This window comes from Diuraphis noxia, unplaced genomic scaffold, assembly GCF_037042655.1.
Source record: "Diuraphis noxia isolate RWA-SAM2 unplaced genomic scaffold, SU_Dnox_SAM2 contig0001, whole genome shotgun sequence".
Lineage (NCBI taxonomy): Eukaryota > Metazoa > Arthropoda > Insecta > Hemiptera > Aphididae > Diuraphis > Diuraphis noxia.
Genome location: NW_028301711.1, coordinates 35,365,721 through 35,388,252, shown reverse-complemented (window position 1 = coordinate 35,388,252; position 22,532 = coordinate 35,365,721). Strand labels below are relative to the sequence as shown.

The following is a 22,532-nucleotide window of genomic DNA, read 5'->3' as shown; positions in this document are numbered from 1 at the left end:
CCTCAGTAGACTCTGACGAATTCTAGAATGACTGTTCTCACATCATATACATTGCCTAGCTGATTGGCTAAAATGTTATCCAAGATCCCCCCCTTCCCCCGTAAATCTGTTCTGGATGTACTGTGTACATGTAATTATCCGCGTGTTATATTTAACTTTTTATAATTTTAGATGCTATACATATATTATATTTATTTTTAGTAAATGTATTAGGTATATTAAATTAAGACTCTAGAAAAAAAAATGTTTTTTGTTCGCAGGATTTGTGTTTTTTTTTTTTTTTTTGGAGGGGGCATCATAAATCCTCTGCCTTAAATATAATAGAAAAATAAAAATATATACATCGAGTGCAGTGTTGTTGGTTTTCTGCAAGGTTCGTCTTAATTTGATACGTATTATTTTATACCTACGCATTTGAACACCGAGATTCGACGAGGAACAATAAAACACCGCCGGTTTTTTATTAATTTTTACTCGCGTTCATCGAAATCGTATTCGGCCACACGCATAACATGTATCATACGATTGTTGTAAAAATCGCGACTCACACGTGTTGTATATCAACTAAAGCAGTATTTACACAGTATATGAGTGATACGCGTGTGTGGGATTCTGAGACGGAATGTAATGATAATCTTCGTGACATGAAAATAATAATAATTGTCACGGGGCATAATGTAACCCATCGCCGGCGCCTTTGCAGTACATAATTATTATCTCGACGGAGACGGTTCATAGCGGTTGCGAAAACTGTGTTTTAAAAAAAAAAATGTACAAAACCACACACGCACACACAGGTACTTTAATAAGCATAATAAAATTTAACATAATATACACTATACTTCTATGTAGGTACTATAATAAACGCTCACGTAGGTAAATATTATCAAATGCGTTGGGAAAAAAAAAAATGCGTAATCGGACGGCGGCGACGGCCGCGATGTCAATGATGATGACGACAATGATAATATTATATTTTATATTATATAATATGTATATGCATAAAATATGTAATAACGATATATTTTATTTATGACACGCAACATAATAATACATTAAATAATATATTATGAGATAATAATAATATTATATGTGTGACGGCGTCGGTCGTCGTCGCGGGGTTACCGCTGACGAGGTGTTTCACAGGGCCCGGACCGCATCGGTCGCACGAAACCGACGTTAGAATGATAATAATAATAATAATAATAATAAACTACGAACATATTATTATTATTATTATTATAGTATTATAATATTATCGCGGGATGAAAAACAACACGCCACATAATAGGTACGCGCATATATTGGATATGTATATTGTGTGTGTGTACAAAATAATATAATATTATTATTATTAAAATACGCGCGCGATAGTCTTGCTGATTTCACAGAACGGCCTCAAGTGGGAAGGCGAGTCACTGGCCGTCCGTGGGTAGACGACGATTTTTTTCCTTTCTCGAATATATTATTAAAACATTTTTTTTACACGCACACGGCCATTCCCCACACCTTTTTATCAATTATTATTATTGTTGTTGTTCCGACGCCACGGTTGTTCCACCCGACCACTCGCCAACCCCCGACCACCCGCTTGATGTCACGAATTTTTTTCCCTCTTCTCCGCTTCCATATCGCGAAGACTTGCGGTTGTGTGTGAAATAATAATATTATAATCTCGTATTAAACGGTATCGTTCCTGTTATACCGCGGTGAACACTCCGGTATACACCACTCGGCGCCGGCCGAACGTCGTTTCGGAGAACTGATTAGCCGCGAGACGAGACAAAACCGTTTTAGAACAGGAGAGCGACAGAAGCGCTCTATGCGAATATATAATATTATTTTTATTAATAATAAATTTACCATGGCCGTGGACCGCATCAGCAGTTCCCGGTAGTGGCTCGAGAGAGAGGGAGAAAAGATTCGACATCCAAAGTGGAACGAATAACAGAACTTTACTCCGGACTTGTATGTCACATTTTTTTCTTTATATATATATTTGTATTCAACATAATATTATATTAAAAAATCGGTTTTAGGTCATGAGAGCGGAGCCACGTCGTGACTCTAGTCTGTCGTCACGTTTTAGACCGGTAAGAACGTCAAATTTCGACATTTATAGAGGTGGTTTGTGGATGGAAAATCGGCTTTAAAGTACTTATAGGAGAGAGATGAGGTAGAATTCAAGAGTAAAATTTCTCAATGTTTCGACAACGCGTGTGTAGTATGGTTTTGGCTTATAAACTCTTAATGATACCTATATACTAGGTAATACTTACTAAAACATCAAGAATAACAAAAGCTGACCACAGCACTGTATTCCCTCAAAATATCTTACACAGGTGTCATAGAATTTAAATTTAGCCTACCCCTCACGATTATAGTGACATATTTTTCAATAACCAGGTACACTTAATAGACATTTAAAATAACTACTGTATATACTCGTATTCCGGAGTCAAACCCTCATTTCAGACCGAAATCTTACACTGAAGCCACCCGGACTCAAGATTTTTCCACAAATCACTTGTCCGTCATATTATCTAATTTTATCACTAGGTAACCTCAATCCTCTAATCAGTCCACTAATTACTCTCTTCTCCTCTGTTCTGGATGCACTTATTCCCAAAACTCCATTATCTCCATAGCTATTTTTACAAAATTATCTCTATTGTTATACAATTATTTTATTTTAGGTCATAATATATTGTATCTCACTATTTTTATAAATATACCGATATTGTGTGTTTGTATCTGACTAATAATAATTAGGTAGATATTATTTCTTACCTCACGTATATATATAACAATAATATTATATCTAATTGTTGAGCTGTAATAGTTAAACTGGAAGCTAATAAAAAAAAACTACTATACACATAAAGCAACTTTTCGTGTTTACCAATCACCACATGTCCACATATATGAGCACCCATTGGTGGGGGCGTGCAATATATAAGACACTTCTCCCCTAGAAAAATTATATGAACTTAAATTCAATAAATATTAGCATGATATTGGCAACGTAAAATACAATTTTTAACTTTTAGAATATTAAAATACTTGTGTATGACAAACGTTCATCGTGAAAAAGTCAACTTAAACAAAAGTATAGTTTCATTCAAGATTGAAGATGTCATTAATATTTTGGAATGAATCAAAGAAATTTGCAGTATTTTATTTACCGATACCGAATTGTACTTGTAGTAATATTTTTTCTATATTTTGAATAGTAGGTACCAACCTGTACTTATTAAAATGAGTTTAACCATAAAAATATTAATTTTATAAATAATAGCATATTTATATTTATATGTTGAAGTTACATTAAACCTTTATTTAGCTTAAACTTGAGAAATTTGTTATTTGTCCCCCTCTTGAAAAAGTTGCGTATGGGTGCCCGTGATCCAAAACCACAGAGACGTTTAAGAAAGTACCATCAGGATTCAGGATGATCAGCCCAAAAAATGTTACAATCATGAAAATTATGTATAACATCGGGTGATTAGTGAATTACTCAAATAATAATATATGTTCATCATAATATGAATGGTATTTACTATTTATAGCGTTGTACGACTGTATACTATATATTATGTTATACGTATAGTACCTACTGTGATTTTATGTCTAAATCTATAATTTGTAAAAGCTTTCTTCCTTATTATCACTATATATGTTTATTCTTATACAATAATATACATATAACGGTATCACATATGTGAGCTGCTAGTTTACTCCCCCCTTTTAAAAATTAAAAAAATTTTCATGTATACCATGCTATCTGCCCATCTATTACTACCTTATGTACCAGTCACCCACAACTTTTCCTTTTCCATTTTTTTTCTAATGAGCACCAATATAAACCCATATATAAGTGTATATATTTATCTGATATTATAGCCACTCACCAGATTATATTTGCTTTTTAACTGATTTGGACATTATAGTAACCAATATTAATTTATAAATTATATAGTTATATTGTACATTGCACAATTAGGTACTGAAATATGTAGTAATATAGTATAAGTGTTCGACTACATAAATATTAAATAATATATATAAACATATTATCTACGGTCTACGAACCCTAGTATAGGATAAATGATAATGTTTAATTACTTAATTACTCGTTATCCTTTTTATTTTGATACATAAACATTTGAAAAAAATCATCTGCCGAATAGTTTAAATAGGTTAGGTTAGGTTAGGTAACATAGGTAATATTATGATATACGCGTAAAATAATATTGTACGTTATTAAATATGTATTGCCACGTGTATTGCATTACGTATAATTTATTATGAAAATGTTTTGATACATTTTTATAAGAAATCATAGTCGATAGTGTAATTGCCAAATGGATGGAATAAAAAAATCATGAAGAGCGATTTTAATAAATAATATTACTTATCATAATTGCAATCAAATGTATAACCGTACACGCATCCACTCATAACGATCGAACCGCGGAATTATTTCAGTTTACAATTTTACAGTTTAATAAACAATACTCAAAGTTCACATTCAATGTACCCAAGTGCACATAAATATAGGTATACTAAGATAACATTTTATATGAGAATTTATGAAATATAATTTTATTTTTAATAAAAAAAAAAAAAATAATAATAAACATGTAATTGATTATCGATTCAATATATTATAATAATCTATTATATTCAGATATTCTACGCAGTGAAATTCCATTTAAAGAAAATAAATATAATATACATACGTGAACGCGGTGTTAATAAACGTTCTTACTTGAGTATAATAAATTAATAATACATTAGACAACACTGCGACAAAAGTGCACGAATCGAAAATATTTTAGAAAATTACCTAGTCGAAATGTACTTAAAGTTACTCTGATTTAACTGTTAATGGGAATAATATAATATACGCCCCGCTTATGCAAGAATATTACACTATTACCTATTGTACTATACGTATATAAAATATTATACATCGGTGGTTATCAGGACGGGCGTGTTCATGTACATTTCAACCATAGTATAGAGCAGATCTGTGCGAATTTACGTGCAAAACATTATATAGGTCATTATAATTTATACTTTTATTAAAGCCAGTAAATTTCATCTATAAATTGATTTATGCACATTTATATATCGTTTACACGCCATCATTATATCAGTGTACCTATTATGAATACTTCAATTATAGATAGAAACGCAGTCGATTATTTTTGCCTGACTCGATTACAACGTCATAATATAGTTTGTATTGTGTTAAAATGTTAAAATTTATATTTCAATCACGCGAGTGGGAAACCTCAGTGTTTTGTTATTTTTGATTTTAAATAATATTACCTATAACGCCAATAACATAATATTCTCGCATGCAATAGTAAAATATATAAAGTGACGTTAAACATTATTTGAAGATCTACTAATGCGAAGTATCTATAATGGTATAGGTATGCTATTACAACTACTGTTAATCACAATAACAATAATTCATAACTATATAATATAGAATCAAACTATTATGTACATTTATTATCTCATCTAACAATTAGTTATCAAGATTCAAGAGCTTAACACAATAAACAATTATAAATTCCTATAGAGGTACTATTATTTATGTAAAATATATATTGGTACATTCAACTAATATAGCTTTTGAATACAATTATAATTGACATTGAATTTGAAAAGTGATGAACTTTTAGAATAAATTAGGTCATCTAAATAAGGGAATCCGCCGACTATATCGAATGTATAAAGTATTTAGTTTAACGATTTCTATATGAATCAGCGAATTCGGTTTAGGATCCAAATCTGATAAAATACATGTATTTATCTGCAGATGACCAGCACGTAGATTATATTTTATTGCAAATATAATAATAATATATTATAATGTTATGCATGGTTAGTATTAAAGTTTTTTTTCTAATTCTAATTATGAATATTGAAATTATATTGTAAAAATATATTTTTCAATAATATGTATACACTATACACTATGTACCTAGGTACATATAATATTTTCATAATAGCATTATATTATATAGGTAAATATAAGTTTCATTAGAACCTATAAACAATATATTATACATACATATTACAGAATGTTTTACCAAGTATGCTCACCCTTCATTTTTACTTTTATTAAAACGCAATTATTTATTTATTTATCCAAGTCCTAAGTTTTTAAAAATATATCGTTAATGGAAAAAAAAAATTACGATTAGAAAAGTCCGGTGAACCACCTTGTATATTAAAATGTATTAAGGGATATTGGATATTTGCAACTAACATTTGACTTATCTCGGTTTTGACCTCAAGACCTTTTTGCGCTGGTTTTTATCTAAAGTGAACTTGGAAAATGAGTGATTAACCTATTATATTTTTATAATATTTACCTACCTCGTTATGTTATCATAGATCACTCTCGATCAAATTTGGTTTATATTTGAATTTAGCAGAAGTGATTTCACTGGGCGTCCCAGTGACATATCCCGTTTCATCATGTCATCCACTTTTTTTCAAATCCCACATCAAATTTATTTATCGTTTTTCATTGTATAGTAAGTATCCGTATTATCGTGCTTATTTTTTTTATTTAATTATTTTTAATACAATATTTGATAATAATTTGTGTTGATATGATGTTAAAAAAATATATCCGCACTGTGGCCTCATTGTTAACATTGCACGTGTATAATACATTTTAAAGATCAATAATAATAATATTTAGATAACCAATTCGGTAAGAAATATTCTTAAAATCTCTCTAATATTCTAATGGATGCTATCAGCTGGTACTTCAACCCGATAATATACGAGCGCGATAATTATATTCAGTACCTAAAGGTTGTTAACCCGACCATTATTAATTTATATATAGAGCCTACAAACTTTGGTTTTTAACAATAAAAAATATAGATCTGTCTCCAGTTATTAGGTAAACGCAATATTATGGTTAAAATAATCATTTGAACGTGTAAAATAATAACACTTATATAGCTGCGGAATTATCTAAAAACAACAACCGTATCACGAATAGGTAATATTTAATAATTTCAAACGCTATATACATAATATACTAATTGTAAATAAAATAGCCGTAATAATGCATATACTATACACAAACACACACACACGTATGCCGTATATATATATATATATACTTATATAGGTACAAGTATATGTGATATTATAGTTCGTCCGCTGTGTAGTTCATGAATCATGAGCCGCTAAATTCGTTTGCGGCCAATAATTTACGCAAGTAGGATTGATAAGGCCCGTGCCAATTATTATACTCATAATATAATATTATTATATAGGTACCTACATTTATTATTTACGGCAAAGAAACTATTTAAAAAACGAGCTTCACTTCCGAAAAAAAATCTATAAATTATCAAGAAAAATGTTATCAATTACGTCATTAAAATATGCACGTTGCACGTGCCCGACCTTTATTGCACTCCGTATAGTAATTAGATGTTACATAGTTATCACACTGTGCGTTAGGTACCTACGCCTTATCTACCAAAATATTCTATGCGCTTATTTATTATATTAGCGCATATCTGCCGATTAGGAAAAAAAAAATAAGAAAGAAAGAAAAAAAAAATAGCGAATTGAGTCACTGTTATGAAACGCTTCTAATACATACATTCGTGGATTATCGTGTACAAAGAGTGTTAATACTGTGTATATTATTATAGTAGTCTACACTTAGAACGTATTCGTTACAATGTTATTTCAATGGCAACTTGAAATGGTGAATTAACTAAGAAACTCGATTGAACATTTAGTAAGTAACTATATAATATTATTTAAATATTATACGATTATCGACGGGTGATATATATATCGAAAATCATTGCCATGAGAAATTTTTTTTCGTTTATTACCTATCAGATATTAGGTAATTAAGCGACAGGTCCGCCAAAAATTATATCAGTCATTAACGTGACAGGGTCATTATTATCACCTCACTGCGGTGCTCATGACGGGTGGTTACATAAGCGGATCTGTTTATTCACAGAGAAGGGGTATACCCCTTCTCTTATGATTAACAAAATGACGACAGCCAACAGTCGTTAACGCTTTCCAAAAACAATAAATCCATAATGTTTGATAAAAAAAACAAATTATTTTACATTTTTCGAACATAAAAGGTTATAATTTTCATTAGCATCACATCATAATTTCATAACTTTATAGACAATTATCATATAATTTTTAATTTTCATAGTTATATCCATCAAATCATTATTGTATAGATAAAACATTAAATCACATACATTTGAATTATTTAAACATTGTGTTATATAAATATATAATGTTTTATTTTATTTACTATTACTTATAATAAATAGGTACAAACAAATAAATTATAACTATTTAAAAAAAATTAAAATAGATTTTTTTTTATTTTAACTATTCTAAAATAATTCAATAATTTGGTGATTTAAAAATAATTTATAGAAATCAGTTAATAAATCTATTAAATAATCTATTAATTAAAATAAAAATAATATTTGAAGCTGATGAATAGGTAGGATACCCAGCTGCCTTTATACCACTTAATTAAAATACACATTTCTTAATTTTATCGGTAATAGTTATAAAATTATAATATTCCATTTTCAAATAGAAAAAGCGAGTGGGTGGGTAACGATCTGCTGTACTTTATAGAAGTCTAGAGAATCGTTGTAATGGACGTGTTCAGTTATGTACGCATAAAAATGTTTTGGAGGGTGTTTTAAAAAATCAGTTATTGAAAAGTAGAACATTTTTATTTTGCTTTAACCGGTTTTTCATAAACACAATTTAATATTATATCTGTATATTGAAGTATAATATAATGAAAATTGAAAATGTCTATTAATAACTCAATATTACTCAAAATTTTTTGAAAATATTACGATGTATAAAAAATAATAAAATAAACATTTGAAGAAAGTTTCAAATGACCACGGTTATTTTTAGCTTGTAAATTACAGCAAATTAGCAAAATAAGAAAATTGTTGTATGAGAATTTTTTTATTTATGTGTGAATATCCAATAACTAAATTCAAACGCCCGTGAAAAATTAATTTGACTTTCCGGTAAAATTTTTTTAGTTTAATATAGGAAAACTTAATGATAATCTTGTATTACATTTTCAAAACATAGTTATAGATAGAAAAATATTTTTGAATTCCTAAAATCCTAACTCGAAATAATTTGACAAATTTTATGTTTTGTCAAAATTTTGATTTCAAACAATCGTAAAATATATTGTGGACTTTTGTACAATTTTTATTATAATTTCCAATAACAATAACTTATGAGGAACGTCGTATTACATTTTTAAGTTTTTATATCGAACAAAAAATTTTATACACAATATTTAAAAAAAAACTGATAAAATTCAAAATTTTATGGTGTTAGAAATCGCTAATATATAATATTCAGTGAAAATGTTATGTATTTATGGATTTTTATTTAAATTTACGTCAAAAAAGTAAAATTGATTTTTCGGAAAACTGATTTTCCATAAAAATCTCAGTTTCCTTACTTTTTTGTTTATTTTTTCTGACACTCTTGAAAACTCTGGAAAAGTTTCGCTAGATTCACTTTTCTACCAGAAAAGATGCTGTTGAAGAAAATTGAAGCGTTATATTAACCTATCACTAGGTGGTAAAAATACATATTATAAAATCTATTCATCTATCGCTTCTCTCAGAACTAAAAATATTTGAAGACTACCTATATATGATTTTTAAAAACGGCTTAATATATAATTTGACGACTTTCAGATTCTGAGTGAAGTGAATGAAATATATGTACTGGTTTTACATTGATATAATTAATATTATATTAATAATTATATTTTGCTATAATTATATCAAAATCATAAAATAATAGGTACTCAAAATTGATAGTGCCATCCAGTATCGTAGTTATGGGTGAGGGAATGATTGGGATAGATCACCTCAGAGCCCTTTTTTTTAAATTTTTAACGCATTGACTTGTACTTGGAATAAGAATATTTGATTATAAATTTACCCATATTATGTTATAAATTATATATCCCCTCCTCCAGAACAACATCATAACTATGCCATTGGTGTCATCATTGGATTGCTTCTTCCATCATACTTGACATATTATATTTTACTATTGTCAAATTTTCTTATTATTGTTATTTTTTTTTTTGAGCAGATTGTAAATTTCTTTTAAATAACAATAATAAAAAGAAATGAAGAAATCATGAAATAATCGTTACCTTTGATAACTGTATAAATGTCATTACTTTTCTTTAAAAAAAATAGTTTAAGTTAGTATTTTGATTTCTTGTTTTAGCGTATTATAAATAAACATTTAAATATCGAAAACTACAATAAATTATTGATGTACATTTGTTAGTTCAATACAAAATTTTGCATTTTAATTACTACATTTTAAAATCTGATTCTTTGATTTATTACTATATACTTAAACCATATAGGTACCTATAGGCTATATTAATTATATTTACCTATATAATTATATATTTTGTAAGGCCATTAACCTTGAGTACTTGTGGTACCTTAGTGGAAATAGTTAATTAATATATAATTTATTTTGAGATTATCATACAGAATGAGCTCGCTAAATTTTTAAGTTCATTGTAAAGTCGTATTAATTATAATTTACACTTATAATATTGAAATATAGTCTACTGTTTAAAAAAAATTATCAACTGGCCCAACCACAGTGGGAAATGGTGTAATATACCTCTGAGCAACCTACACGATACTTACATATAATTCAAATGAATTATGGCCAAACCGAACGAACCGAGACGACACTGTCCAATACTGAAACCACTGTTCCAGTATACTTTTTAATTTATTTAATAATGGATTTGCAACGCATTTTGATACTCCTATTATAACGGACTCGGTTACTTTTTCGATTTTCTGAAATAAAAATAAAAACGAAAAATGATGGTTTTAAATTCAATAGTTAAAATAACACGTAAAACGATTTAATTGTGTACATAAAATTTTTGATTTTTTTCAATATTAGATAATACTAAGTGTTATCACCTTGTTACTTTTAAAATGACTGCCTGTTAGATTTTTTAGAACAATTAAATTTATATTTTCCTGATTTTGGGGTTCATAATAAATTGCTTTTTAAACATTAAAATTCCGTTAAAAATAAGTTGTAAGGATTTATTTTTTTAAATGCTCCAAACATTTTAGAAATTTATTTTATAAAACTGGTTTTCGTTAGTTATATTTTTTCCTACTCAAAACGCTATAACTAAATAAAATAAATGGTAATTAATTATAAACCATACAATCAATTTTTAGTGGTTGTCACTATATGTTGTTATCAGTTACCACCAAAGAGTTAACCATATATTCGTTTATAAACATTGCTTTAAATAGTTACATAACTGTTACTATAATGGAGCAAAATCATTATATTCATTTATATAACTATAAATTATTTTTTTTTTTATACTTATGATTCCATTCCAAATACTTCGATAATAGTTTTTGTTTTTTTCTATTTTACACCTACCAATAAAATGATAAAAGGTATTTTTACATCAATTTACAGCTATATTTTAATATTTTTACCCCTAAACTATCGGTTAATTTAACACGTATTTTTTAACATAAATTCTTCTTCATATATATATAATTTTAATATTATACCAATACGAATATACAATAGGTACACAAATTTAAAAAATATGATATAATGCTTAACGTTATTTATTAATTATGTTTTAATTTTTTTAATTATATTTCTTTTTGGGATAAGAAAATAAGTACGTTCTTAAAACTTATTTTCAATCTGGTCATTTTAACGAAATTGTAATATATTTTTTTCATGTATACTATATAGACAATTACAACCATGACCCATCTAAATTACCATCTGCATTGCTTCTTACTTCCTAATCGATATTAAGGCTTTCGGAGTACTTAATTTTACTACCTCAACCCTCAAAACGTTTTTGTGGACAAAAAAAAAAACACCAATTGTTAAACCAATTTAAGTTCCCTCACAAACACATAGGACACAAAAACTTATTATAAAATAAAAATAATAAAAATACTTGATATGTATTTTGGAGCATTTGCTTCAGTATCACCAGAAAATATTTTACAAATGTGGTTACTACTACTATCTGGTCATTTTTTGAGAGGAAACTATTATATTTAATAATCTAGCACTAAACCAACATTATATATGAAAACTCAACATGTTTAGTTTGTCCAAAATAATCAAATATAAATAACTTCCCTTTTAAGTTAAATAGCTATGGTCTGAAGTATGAAAAAAAATATATTATCCACATTATAGATACTTATAGATATGTACTACTGAGTTTCAATAAATGCAGAAACAATATAATAGTAACGAACTAATGAATATAATTATTAATTAATGAATATCTCAAAGGCGTCCGCAATGGGGCAAGTTAGGGGGTTCCCTTCTTCTGTTTTTTTTTTAATCAATTATCATAATCATGAAGTAATATAAAATATCACACTTTTCATATCAGTTTTAATTAAAATTAAATAATAAATAAATTTTACTTATCGTAGTAAAAAAAAAATCGAAAATCGTTAGACACAATTTTTGTATATAAGTATTTAAAGTTGAAATGTTTACGAAATATGTCAAAATCACAAAAATTTGAATGGAATTATGGAGTTGAACATTCATAAAATTGTTGTGATTTATACTTAAGGTTAAAAATCCAACACAAAATTCTCCATAACTTTTCCTTCAAATAACTCTAAAAAAAAACTCAAGAGTCAATATAAAAAAACATTTTGTGAGCGTTTAAAGATATATTATAATTTAAATATAGGTAATATAATATATCCTAGACTGACAAATCATCTCCGTTCAGAATCGTTTTTCATATACAATGATACGTGTCATTGCATTCAAATTTATCACATACATTATTAAAGTGACCTACTCTCCATCTCTACTACACAGCAGAGCGATACCCACTTGCCAACTTATTTTGGTTGTAAGAATTAAATCTACTCAGTTAAAAATATTTAAGTTATTTTTTTAATCAAAATTTAATACCTCAATTAAAATAAAATATAAATACATATTATAACTATTATAAGTATATAGGTATACCTTAAAAAAAATTGTATTATTTAAAGTGACCGTGAATTTTATATGGTACTCTTTGGATGAAATTAATAATCAAAAGACATGTCTAAAACATGTACAATATGACATACATGAGTTTTACTTTAAACCAAATACTAAATTATATAAAATATATATAACAATATTCTACCTGGAAATAAATTTATTAACCATCCATCAAATTGATACATAATATCACTAAATCAGTTTTTTACTCGGTCATATTTTTATATCCGCTCGCCCATATTATTTAGTCGATTTTGTATCTAAGCTATTGTATTATAGACATAAGCTCTCAGCCATTACGGTGACATGATTGCATATTTGGACTTATCCCTTCTTATCATAAGAAAAACAAGCAGACGGTATTTTTTTTTATAATATTTATATATATTATACTTTATCCCCTCGCTTTCCCCTCGAAGTGCGCAACGACGGGTTATGATAGAGTTTATTTTTTATTTCGGAATACCTTACAAGTAAAACTGTAAAAGCCGATATAGTCTCACGCGACCGTTTTCCGGGTGTGCAAACTTGGACACATTGGCGAGGACTATTCGTGTCGTGTCCAAGCGTGTACGTCTGTGTGTGAAAAATTATACTAGAAGTGTGTGTTTAACGCGATTTACGAGCAAGGCTTCAGCACCTCGTCGTACGGCTTCACGGGCCCACGCGCTCGACGACCCTTTTTCCCATCCCGATCCATTTCCACTGTTTAATTATTAACTAACGAGTCAGACCATGTATTATACGAGTGCAGACAGAAATCAAATCGACCGGCGGCGTGTCTGAAAGACGTTCAACAAATCTTTAAGTAGAAAACACTAAACACCGATGTACCTACGTCTCGTAACTGATCGTAAAAATAATCCAATAAATGTGATCAAATAGACATTGTTAAATGTCAATAAACGCTCAAAATTATTGTAGGATTAGATATATTGTATGGCTATTGTTGGAATACATTGGAGACCTTCATCTTATAACAAATTATTTAGGTAGTTTAAACGTCTATAATATTACGAAATAATATACGAATAACAAAGTTACATTATAGTTTGATATTTTAAAATTAATTATAAGATATGTGCAGCTATATTAATGAAATGTGTATACCTACTTAAACTCGACAATTACAATAAGTAGGAACTTAAGCTTGCACAAAAAAAAGTTGATTCCTTTAGTAATTTTAGTACAAATCTACTTAAACGATAAAAATATATTTCAGTTTAAGCACTTTAATAGCAGATAATCGCCGAAAATAAACATTTGATATAATTGTATTAGAAATAAAACATACGAATAGTATAACTTAATGTATTTTAGATAGAGCTTTGTAGGAAACTATAGGAATTCAATATTGAGGGATACACAACAAAGCGAATATTTACCTAATACCATCATACGTGTCTATACATAGATATACTCGTATAATGGCAATGAATTATTGTTATGATTTGTTTATGTATGAAAAAAAATATATATATAGAAGTCAACCGCGGGAACGATCTTACACAACTCAAATTATCTAAAACGGTCGAAAAAATGTGTGGTTGACATTGTAAATATTTAGTTAACTGCAGACAACAGAAAAGTCACAAACGATATACATATGATAATAATATGTATCAAGACCATTTCGTCATTATCGTTGTTTATGCATCCACTCTTTTTATATGTGTGTCCACAGATCTCGTTGGAAAAGAACGCATGCGAACAATTACGTTTCGTTGTCCGATACGAGTATTATATTGTACTCCGGTTTGTATATAATATTATTGTACGAGTAAAATCGTCTCTATATACATAAATAAACGGAAACGACCAATAAAAATGAATCGTACAATGTACAGCACGTCGCGTGCCGATGTCCAAATAATATTATCATGTAGTAATATTATTCATAATGTATACATATTATTATTACACAATACGAAACAGTCAAGGGGTTCATGACAAATTATAAGACCGGAACATTGTTGTTTTCTTACATGAATGTAATACATATTACATCATACCACATCGCACGGGGTTTGAAAGGGTCGTGGACTGAAGATATGACTGCAGTCATATGTGGTATATAAAAATTCGACGAACGCGACGGTGGTATATACGCGCGTTTCTAAGTAAATAAAAGTAGGTATATATGTGGCATATAATACACGTATCAACCACAGTGTTGATGTTTATTATAATATAATATTATAATTATTATAGGACGCGTCGTATATAATTTCGGTCGTCAGAGAATGAGGAGAGAGAGAAAGAAACAGTACATTTATTTATTTTGGAAGTCGCGCCAGACAATAATTATAATCTATGCGTATTATGTAATATCGTAATAATATATTATTAAGTTGTTATTATCGAGCGCGATGCGTCGACTATCACAGGGTTTGTAACTGCAGTTTTTTTGTTTCTTCCGGACGAAAACCGTTTTTCAATCAATCGAATTACAGCTGTAATAATATTACGGTCACAACGCGTAATCTATTGTAAGATAATAATATTGTATTTCTCATCTAGCTAAACTTACATGGGTATTACGATTTATATAGTAGATCCGGTTACTCCACACCCACCTTTTAGAAGGGGAGTAGCAAGTTCCTACACGAGAGTAGCAGGTAAAAAATTACATACGTTAATTCCTACATAATATGAGATGTGTATGAGTTCATATACAGTAAAAAAAAGTTCGTTTTTAGTTCCTGCACGAATATAAAAACGAAATGACGTGTAAGTTCCTACATAGTAAAAAAGGATCGTAGGTATATAAATTCCTACACTACGGCAGAAAAAAATGTTTGGCGTTACATAATTACAACCAATTAATTTGTATACATTTTAAGATTCAAGTACCTAAAATAATTCTACATTTTATGCAATATTATAAGTTAAAAATACCATAGTACCTACATTAATTCAATTCCATGCATCTCAATATAATATTTAATAATTGTAAAAAATATAAATATATTTTGCATGGCTTATACCTATATGTATATTATATTTTTACGTGTTCAAAATGATATACTATATTTTATGTAATTAATTTATGAATTATTATAATTATATTTTTTCTGTCATTTCCCATGTAAGGACTATTACATATGAGCATTTTCTTTTTTTTACCAAGTAAGAACTTATACTTAGTTACATATTATAGTCTATAGTGTTGGAATATCCACCCATTTTATTATAGACTCACGTTTAAGCCACGGACAAAGATTTCAAAAAAGGAATCTTAAAAATTAAAAAAAATTTTTATAATATTAGTCTTAAAACACTGCAGTCGGAGAATAGTCTTAAGCAAATAATATGATAAAAGACAAAAAATTAATTAATACAAAAACCGTTTAATTCCCACTGGGGCTATATAAATCCAGAAACATACAGGTTAGATGTTAATCTTGAATGGTCTAATCAATAGACTCTAATGGGTATCGGTAGAACTGTAGAAGCCATATTATTTATAATATATCAATTACCTAATAGCTAATGTTAATGTACACCCACGTAATATAAACGATGGTGGTATAACACTTTATAACACGTGTAAATATGTAATCCCTCATTTTACAAAACAGAATGTGTTTTTCACATCAATTATTTGCTTCAGTTATTCACTAAATATGCATAAAAAGTAATGTGTTTTTTTTTTTCACAATTTAAGGATTTAAATAATTTTTAATTTTTCGAAAGATTAAAAACAAACAAACAAAATACAGGTGTTTTTCAATTTATCGTGGCAAATTTCGTATATATTATTATTTATCGTTAACCGTTTTTATATTTAGTTATAAACTTGGGAAATAATTACATTAAATGAAAACATTTAAGCACTTAGTTATTGGCTCTCTACTCCACAAAACTAAGAAGCTTTTCAGTCACAATAAATCTATTCAGCAATCTACAAATTTATTTCACAGTCGGTATATTATAATGATTTACCTATATTTTATAATATCCACCTAAATTTCACTTAGTTTTTATATTATTAGGTACTTCACGTTTAGTGAACTTTCACATAAAATGTTAATATTTCACGTGGACATTTTTTTACGGATTTGTTTTCATTATAATTTTTTGAAAAATAAAATAAATAGTAAACATTTTATTATATCTATACAATTTTTTCTTCTTCAAAAACTCTAATTCTTAGTATTTTCAATGGATGATAATTTTTTTTTAAATAATATAAAAAATGCTTCAAAATATTTATTTATTTTATTCCGTCAATAGCTAATATTTGAATCTAGTTTCATTAAATAAATTTGTGTGATTGTAAACATTATTCAATTGTTTAAATATTTATTGTATATAATAATATGCTTATAATATTATATTGTAAATCTTTATATTCATTATTATAAATTTATTATTGAAATTATATGTGTAGGCCAGGGCCGTAGCCAGGAATTTCCTATTTGGGAGGGTCCATACTTCTTTCATACTGCCTCTTAAAATAATTTCCTGGTAACCACATAACAAAATACATTCAATGATTGGAATTATAATTTGCTCTATTTTGTTTTATTATTTAAACTCTCCTCAACTATCACAATGCACTACAGGCACTATCAATATACCTTGTGCTCTTTACTATACATTTACTATAGGTAATATTATATAAAGCATTTATTCAGTTTTAAAAAAAAAGATTCAAAAAATAAACATTTAAAATTCTAAAATATACTAGATATTATTTTTACATTTTCTACTTTGTTAAAGTGGGTGGAGGGTTTGAACCCCCTAAGCTCTCTCCGTAGCTACGGCCCGCGGCCCTGGTGTAAGTACTTATATAATACAACTCAAATTATAATTTTAAATAATTAAAAAAAAGCTTTCTTTTTTTGGAAAAGAATGTGAAAACTTCATAAAATACAAATCTAATGCAAATATGACGTATTACAAAACGTTTCAACAAAATGCTTATTGTATATTATAATAGGTAGCTTATATAACTGCAGCAATACATAGCGAACATAATAGTACAACCCAGTTTTACTATTAGTAAATAAATATGATACCTATACGACCTCTGTTTTGTTATTAGTATTTGGCGTTCATTTATTGCTATAATTTAATATTTGTACAAACCTATTATATAATATTAACTTTCTTTTATTAGTAAGCAAAATTTATCTAAAAAAATATTAATGTTCATAAGAATAAGTATTTTAAATATTTGAAGTCTTAATTGAACAAAAATTTTTAAAATAAAATAATTTTTTTTCTCTATAATTTTCATTGTTTTAATTTTTTAATTTCTTACGTTTTGAATAACTGTTATTCTTATTTCATATTCCATACGTAAAATATTTTTCTAAAAATTTCTATCTAGATTGATTAAATTTTATAAATCAAGTATTGGTACTTTCCTATATAATTATGAGTGATTAAGTTGAAATGGGGAGAGTGGTGGGATACACAGATATATCCCTACATCCAAATAAATTTGAGATACTACTTAACTGATTAACTAGGTACCTGCTGGTAGTTGTAATTTATGTATCGAAATTTTTAGAAAAATAGTTGGTTTTGCAATAGAAAATATCAAATAATTTGTTCTCACAAAAATATAAATTTAAAAAAAAACCTAAAAAATTAAAACGATAAAAGAAAAAAATATTTTTTTTTTTCTTAAACATTGTTTTAGAACATATGCTATATAAATGTTATTTGTAAGCACATAAAAAAAACATACTCACTAAAAAAATCAATGCTCTTTCAAGATTACGAGTGCTAATAACTGTGATACCTTTAGGTACATATTATATAGTATATACATTTCAACGCGTCTATATCATATTCAATATATTGTTCAATATTTTAATTTTGAACTGATATATCAAATTTCAATGTAATTATCAGGGATATATATATATATATATATATATATATTAATGTAGTATAATAGTGGTTATCTTACAAAAATGAACATAAATCAGATATTGTTTTTTATTATATAATAATATGTATAGCACTAAATAATATGTACACTGTTCATCCCAATATTAATATTCTCGTACAATAATACATTTTAACGACTAACCGCCGTTTGCCTTTTACTAGTAGTATGTTATGGCTATTATACTCGGAGAATATTTTAAGGGAAAAAATGTAGAAGAATATATAAATATAAAAGCGTTCAGAAAATCGACCAGAATTTTTTTTTAACAAGAATTTTTGTATCTCTTTTTGTACCGACCGTATTACACACACTTCACTCTCTCATGCACACACACACACATTCTGCACATTGTAACACATCATGTGTGTGTGTTTCTCTCTCTCTCTCTCCCTGCATATATATTTATTTTGCTAATAATGCCTGCGTATATTACATACACACACTTAATAATATTACAGACGTCCGACTGTACATCTATATAATAACAATATGTATGCGGACGTTCACATTAACAGTCAGCAAAATACGATTTTCGAGACGTCCATTTATTGGACACGCATCGATGTTGTCATTTCCTGTAGAGTTGCGCCCGGCCATTGTACAGTGCCGCCGAGAAAATGAGTTCTTTATTTTTATAATAATAATAATAATGCCCAACATGTAACGTTAAACCCGACGTGCAGAACGCCCATAATGCAACTTTGAATACTCGACAAACGATTCGTCAGCGAGTTTACAATGTCTGGGGTTTGTTTTTTTGTTGTTTTTTTACACTCCTTTACGAAATCAATGATTAAAAAATAATAAAAAAATTGTTTTCCCTCAGACACACTGCGCGCAAGTCCTCGGGCGGTGAAAATAACTGCCGCTTTACATTATAATAGTGTTATATACGTGTGTTATTCTTTGAACTACTCGGCGAGACAATATTATAACAAACAAATAAACATTATAATTTACACATTATTATACATAGGTAAATAAACATAATAGTTTACACCTTAGTATACATAAATTATTATTAAAATATATATAATATTATAGTACAATAACTCATCATCGCGGCCGAGTGGTGGTATAATACATTATGATGATCGCACACATCACTGCAGCACCTTGCGATTTCAAATCAATAATAATTTCGTATGTGCATAATATATATAATATTATATTTATTATTTACACATAACATTAAAATTGCGCACTACTTACCTATCGTTATTTACGTACGTATACCTGTACATTAATGTTAATATAAATTACAGTTTATGTCATTTTTCTATCACCTCGTCCGATTATATAGGTACTCGATATTATTACAGATTACGACGAGTTAGTTATTATATTAATATTGGTATGGTATATATATGTGATACGTATGTGCGCAAGCTTTCATCATATATAAACAAGCCCACGAGGTCCAACCGGTTCGAGTAATAAATATCGATTTCATTTACAAAAATCGTTAATAAATTACAGTTAATTAAAAACTGATATCAATAAAGAACATAATTAATATTTTATCAATTTATAAAACGTAATAATATTATAATATTATACCAAGTAGATGCAGAATAATGATTGATAAATTATATAATTAATTAGAAATTGTACACGTACCTAAAGTGAACTTTTAATATTCTGTAGTTTAATCTTAAAATAATAAAATATTTACATTTTTTGAAAAAATATTTAAATACAATAAAATATGAGTTTTTCCCCCTGGGCCATGAGACAGGAGAACTTTGATAGTTTCGATTACTCGTCCACTTAGTTTCATACTTATACCCTACATGATAAGACTGGTTGTCGAACTGTATAAGTTATCAGTGCCTATACTTTAAAAAAAAATTACAAAAATACAGTACCACTTATTTCAATTAACTTTCGAATCGGCTGTACCTTTTTAAGCTATAAGTTTGACTTGCTTAGTATTACATTACCTACATTCATTTCATTTTATAGGAAGGTAACTATACTTATATTTAACAAACAACATACATCTAAAATGTTTACAAATTTGGTTTTTACTAGATAAATCATAGGTAAACATTGAGACTTCAAGTTTTAGGTAAGCCAACACCTAAAGATATTATCAAATTTTATGTATATATAATAAAAAATAATAATAAAAAACATTAATAAAAATAAAATTAAAAATTGCTAACTAAATAATCGGCGCTATTCATGTACCATTAATTTATTCTTAAATCTAAAATCATTACATAATATTATTATATTATTATTATTATTTGATTTAAACTAGACCCTAAAGGCCACATACCATTGCATGTATAATGTTGAAGCGTTAGGTATTCCTATAATGAGTATGATTTATTGTAGTTCAAGTAAAAATTAAATTGAAAATCTAATACAAGAAATTAAATAATTATTAACTTAACCTAACCTAACCTATCAGTAGAAAAAAAAATGTTGGTAATAATTTAATCTAATTTGACCTAAACTCTAACATCTATCAAATTCTAATTTTACGTTATTATCAAGAAATATTGGTCTTTATAAACTCTACTGAAATTTAAAATTTTTCAATAAAACTTTTTTTCTTAATAATTTATCAATTTATATAATGTTTCATATAATGTAAAAATACTTTTATTAATTTATCATAAATTTATATTTTTCTAAACATGTATAGCGCTCCTGTGGGATATAACAATCAAAACATATTTAATATTTATGCAGTGTTTGGTGTTTGTATGGTGTTGTGTTTGTGAACTTAATAATTTTATATACTATGTTTAAAATTGTAGGTCATAAATTCATTCTAATTTCTTAACAGTTACACGTATATTTCGCCTACATCGTTGGTGGAAACAATCATTAACTTGATTAACATAATTTTCTAATTTGCAACAAATTAATCTCCTCCCTCCCCCCCTTTCACCGATAGAGCTCAGATAATGTGTACCAATTGAGATTTGATATTGTAGCTGTTGCTTTTAATATTTGTTTGTTTAGTATTTTTTTTTTCGTATTTTATATGATAATAGTGTTAGCTATTATAGATTTTTGTTGATTTGAGTTTGTCAAAATATTTAATTTTAAATATGACTGCAATTTATTTTTATGCTAGTCCAAATTGTTAGTCTAAATCTTTTTTGATTACCAAATTTAAACCCTTTAAATACTATATTCTTATTATTTGTTTTTTTATTATTTATAAATTCCATGTATGATGTACTCTTCATGTATATTAAAATGTTTACGATTTAAATTACATTTATCATTTACGATTAGCGATTAACAAAATAACAGTAATGATATAGGTACCTACAATAATTGTAAACTTGTATAAATGACGAATAATTTAATTTATTAATTGATTGATTTATTTGAAGTGAATACATAAAACAAAAATGATTTTAAATTGTAGATAGTTTTATATAAACATTGTAATGTAACATACTTAGTTTTTAATTACAATGGTATATATTTTTGGATG

The 22,532-nt window shown here is 27.5% G+C and overlaps 1 protein-coding gene across 2 annotated transcripts in view; it reads left to right on the top strand.

The window, feature by feature from the left end:
* The first annotated feature begins 5,250 nt into the window (after positions 1-5,250).
* tj (Maf family bZIP transcription factor traffic jam) overlaps positions 5,251-22,532 on the top strand; it is a 43,026-nt gene continuing 25,744 nt past the window's right edge. Inside the window, exon 1 of one of the 2 annotated variants that reach the window (XM_015513274.2) lies at positions 5,251-5,444. The gene's annotated coding sequence lies outside the window, so the exon portion shown is untranslated. Of the gene's footprint in view, positions 5,445-7,631; positions 7,796-22,532 lie in introns of those variants that run through there. The other variant, XM_015513273.2, reaches the window with a different exon arrangement.